We start from the raw sequence: 4,845 nt of genomic DNA on the forward strand, positions 1-4,845 counted from the left end.
CTGAAGCCAGCTGGGGGCAGTTTGAGCATCGCCTGGCTCACCTTCCAGCCGGACGTGTCTACCCTTCCTGAGGGTCTTTTCAGCTGACAGAGGCCGGACTCTGTACACTAAATGGTGGGGAGAAGAGGCAGTGGGCTGGTCTCCAGGCCAGCAGTTTTTGACCGTATGGTCCAAACCTGTGGCCCCACGTGGCTGAGTGATATGGGCTACGGGAGGTGCAGCAAGGAAACAAAGCTTGACCAGGTGCAGGTAATTGAGTGGATTCCGAAACCCGCAAGAACGTTGTAAACATCTTGACCCTGGGGTTCCCCAGGCTAGTCAAGGGCTCCGTGAGGTCAAAGCCATTTTCACACATCCAGGTGAGGTCTGCCTTTTTCACTGTATGGAGCGAGGCCATGGTAGGCGCTGCGGGATTCAGCCCGCCCCACAGCCAGGGGAGCAAGCCCTCCCCACTCACAGCGAAGTGATGGGCTTCACTTACGGATGTCCTTGGTGACACTGTGAAAAGGACACATTTTCTCACCTCGGCCTGGAGTACATGCATTTCCTAGCATTCTTGATGGAAGGGGAAATATAAACTGGGTCGCACTCAGAACTGCCAGGGGTGAGCCTGAGGTGGGCGGTGAAGGACGGAGCAGACAGACAGGAGGATAAAGCTGGGGCTGGGTGGGACACTGCTCTCAGATGGAGAGACAGCGCCACGGCCTGCAAGCCGAGTCTTTATTTTATAACAGATCCCACGAGGCAAAGCAAGGGCGGGTCAAGATGTTTACAAGGTTCTCGCGGGTTTCGAATCCACTCAAATTACCTGCACCTGATCAAGCTTTGTTTACTTGCTGCACCTCCCGCAGCCCATATCACTCAGCCACGTGGGGCCACAGGTTCGGACCATACGGTCAAGCTCACAGCCACAGCCTTTGGCCATAATTGTGCTGGGAGGGCTTTGCCCTCCAAGCTGGGACTTGCACGTGGCTTTGCCACGAGAGGATCATGTCCTCTTTAGTCCGAGGCTTGAACCTGTCCAAACAGTGTAGCCGCTCTCCACAATCAACCAAAACTGTCAAAATGAAGGCAGAGGTCACCCCGGCCGGTGAGCCCTGCTCTGACGATTCAGGCTGCGAGCCGAACCGGCGCTTTGTTCATACGGCAACACTTACACTGAAAAGAACTGCTGAGAAACGAAACACGCTTACTCAGACTTGTACTTGGCAGGTACCTCTCCAACGTGAACAAAACGAGCCTGTCACTTCAAGGAAGACTCGTAATCAAAATCGAGTTCCAGGCGAAAAGCAGAACTGGGAAAGTCAGTTTCCTGCTCCGTGAGCCGGCAGCTCATGCCCTCAGACTTCTCGGAGGTGGGTAGTGCCGCAGCGAACGCGAGCTTTTGAAATTGCATGATTAGATGTGTCAGTATTTGGAAGAACCGCTTAACTCAGAGCCTGTTCTTTCCGGGGGAACATGCAGAACGACAGAAACTCCTGCAGGAGGAGCGGGTCCACCCAGCCTGCGGGACGGACCGAGGGACTGCAGTGCAGCAGGGTGAGCAGCTCACGGGCAGGGCAGACTCAACGCTGCGTCTGTCCGTCTGTCCGTCACTTGCAGATGTGACGCCTGTTAAGGACCTGGGCGGGGAGGTCATCCTGGATTCGCCAGGTGGGCCCCTCACGGTCAGAAGGGTCCTAACAAGAGAGGCCGGAGGGCTCCGAGCAAAGGCCGGGGGACCAGGACGCAGGGAGAGATGTGGAGGGGCCTCTAGCAGCTGGAAAAGGCGAGGAAACGGATTCCCCCGGAGCCTCCAGGAGGAACCAGCCCGGCCACCCTGGCTGTAGTCCAGGGAGACAGGCCTGGACTCCTGGCCTCCAGAACTGGGAGAGAATGAATCTGCGGCTTGAAGCCACCATCTGTGGTAACGTTACAGAAGCCACGGGACTCAGGCGTCCACACCCTGCGAGCAGAAGGGCCCCGACCAGTAGCCGGTGGGAGAGCCAGCTGCCCAGGAGGCCTCCTGGTGGCTCCAGGGTCCAGCCCTGAGCCCACATGGTCCCTGTGTTTCCCTGGGTCACGGTACTTGCCACTTGCCCTCATCTCACCAGCTCACCGGCCAGCTGCTTACAGAGGGGGCCTGCATTCCTGTCTTTGAGACCCGGCCACCATCAGAGCTCAATAAACATTCCCAAGAGCAAATGGAAGTTTCCATAAAGTTGACTCCCAAGCATTTTTTTTTTCAGAGAAATGTTGTTTCCCGTTGACTTTTCTTATGAAATCGGGATGCTTATTCATGGGAAGCGAGTGCCCTAATGCACCGATGGGGCCTTGGACAGAGGCATGGCCCCCGCTGTACCAGCAGGACACACTGGGAAGGAGGCTCCCGTCTGAAAGGATCGGCCACCCAAACTCCAACCCTGCGTTGGCAGGTGGAGGCGGGCAGCAAGGTCTGCGTGGGTGATGGAGGGAGAGGTGACCCGAGACCCAGGGTCTTGGGGGTGGAGCCCAGGCAGCTGCAGGGGCTGTGACACCCAGACTCTTCCCTTCCTCCTGGCCCCACAGAACAGCTACCACCTGGCCCTCCCTCCTCTCCGCCTCCACTTGGCCCTTCCTCTCGGACATCACGCCCTCTCACCCTCTCGACACGTGCACACACACACACACCTGGGTAATCCTCCATGTCCTCCCGGAGTCAGACCAAATGCCACCTCCCCAGGATGAGCACCCGTCCCCCCAGGGCTCCCCGCATGGGATCCCCACTAGAGTCACCACACTGCGCAGTCCCCACTGTCCTGCGAGACTGAGCTCCATGAGGTCAGGACTAGGGACTCGGTGGGAATCCTGTTGATGAAGTAAACCCTCACATGCCGGAGGAGTGGGGGTGCTGCAGAGGGAGGGCAGCGGGTCTTGGGGGCTAGATGAAGAATGATGAGAAAAAGGAGGGTCCCATGCTTTCCCAAGAAAGGGGCCCAATGGGCTGGGGGGACACCGAAAAAATACAGCAGCTTTTGTGAGCCCTGCCATGAGCCAGCGCTCACACTTCCACATTTACGATTCCAGCAGTGCTGAGATGAGCACCACCATTCCCCCCACAGTGAGGCTGCATGGCCATTCCAAGTCAGACAGCGGCCGGGGCTGACTGCAAAGCCCCTTAACCATGCCTGCCCCGCGGTCCCGCCGAGGCCAGGAGAGGCAGAGGGACAGGAGGCCCCAGGGGTGGAGGTCAAGAGCACTGGCCAGGGAGCCAGGCTGGTCCTCTCCCTCTCAGACTCCTGGGAAGTCCTTTGCCCTCCCTGCGTCTGCTTCCCACCTCCACAGTGAGGGGCTGTGAAGCTGCCGGGGTCTTTGCTGCTGCCGCCTATTCAGCATGTCTACCGACACCTGTCTGACCCAGCACACACGTGTGAACACCAACGCCCTGACTCCAAGAATCTAAAGATCCAGAGAGGCCCGGCCGGTGGGGCTCAGTGGGGGCTCAGTGGTTGAGTGTCGACCTGTGAACCAGGAGGTCACGGTTCCATTCCCAGTCATGGCACAGGCCCGGGTTTCCAGCTCAATCCCCAGTAGGGGGCGTGCAGGAGGCAGCCAATCAATGATTCTCTCTCATCACCAATGTTTCTCTCCCTCTCCCTTTCACTCTGAAATCAATAAAAAAAATATTTAAAAAATAAAGAATAAAGATCCAGAGAGAATGACAAGGGTTGAGGGAGCAGCACAGATGACAGCTAATCCAGCCTCCTTTCTGGGGGGAGGGGAAGCTGAAAGCAGAGCAGGGGGAAGAGGAGGGGGCCCAGGAGCTGGAGGTCAGCTGGGCCAAAGTCCAGGGAACGGTAGGGGAGCGTGGGAGCCCTGAGGAGCTGTCCAGGCCCAGGGAAGCTGCCTTCCCAGAAAAGAACAAGATCTTGAATAACAGACCCAAAAGCTTTGGAGGACTTTGGGTGGGGGGGAGAGTAAGTGGAGATCTAATTAAGCACCACCTGGAATTCCCTGGTTCAAAATAGATCCTTTGAGTACCTACCACGTGCCAGGCCCTGGAGAAACGGCGCTGACCACAGCAGACAGGCTCCTGACCCTCATGGCACGTGTACCTGGAGGGAGGAAGACAAGGACACAAGTTAGCGGGACCAGAGACATGGATGGGACCTGTGGAGACGACAGGAAGGAGTGGAGGGTGCCGTGAGCTGTGACAGACACCTGTAGCTACAACCACCTCCTCTCTAACTAGGCAAGCGGAGCCTGGACTTCCTGCACATACTTCAACCAAGACGACACTGCAACACAGAAGGGAGTGGGTCTGAGAACTGGCGTCTATGGAGACAGGCGCTACAGGGATGTGCCTGGGTGGGGCCTCGAGGCTGAAGGAGGAGCGGGCAGCAGGGCAAGCATGCCGGCCACCGAAAGGGGCCAGGTGGTGAGCGCGGAGCCGGCCAGGAGGTCAGCTGGCTGGACAGCAGAGGGTGAAGGCAAGTGCCATGCCAGGGGCGCTGGACACAGGCAGCGCGGTGGCCTTCTGCGAGGACTAGAAAGTCTGGAGATCTCCCTGGCAGGTGGTACCCACAGGGGACGGGCACCCACTGGGAATGGGCACCCACAGGAACGCACCCAGGAGTAGTCCCCCACGGGCCTCCGGTACCGGAAGGCCGCTGGGGACGCCGAATCGGGGAAAACCAACGCCCGCCAAGATCTCAGCAAAAGACCAGACCGCGCTCTCCTAAAAGCTGGGGACTGCAGAGGGACTCGGGGTCAAGGGGCAGAGGGCGGAGGGTGAGCCCCCAGGAGCCGAGGATACCCAGGCAACCAGCAGCCCGGGCCGAACCAAGTGTCACGGCGGGGGGGTGACATGCAACTGACGCGGGCACA

General features: G+C 58.6%; 1 protein-coding gene across 1 annotated transcript in view; it reads right to left on the reverse strand.

The window, feature by feature from the left end:
- Window positions 1–4,845, reverse strand: part of NPHP4 (nephronophthisis 4) — a 98,379-nt gene that overhangs the window by 91,936 nt on the left and 1,598 nt on the right. Inside the window, exons 2-3 of the mRNA XM_014546192.1 lie at window positions 4,004–4,073; window positions 1,194–1,381 (exon numbers count right to left, since the gene is read on the reverse strand). The gene's annotated coding sequence lies outside the window, so the exon portion shown is untranslated. The remainder of the gene's footprint in view (window positions 1–1,193; window positions 1,382–4,003; window positions 4,074–4,845) is intronic.

Source organism: Myotis brandtii, unplaced genomic scaffold (genome assembly GCF_000412655.1).
Source record: "Myotis brandtii unplaced genomic scaffold, ASM41265v1 scaffold434, whole genome shotgun sequence".
NCBI lineage: Eukaryota > Metazoa > Chordata > Mammalia > Chiroptera > Vespertilionidae > Myotis > Myotis brandtii.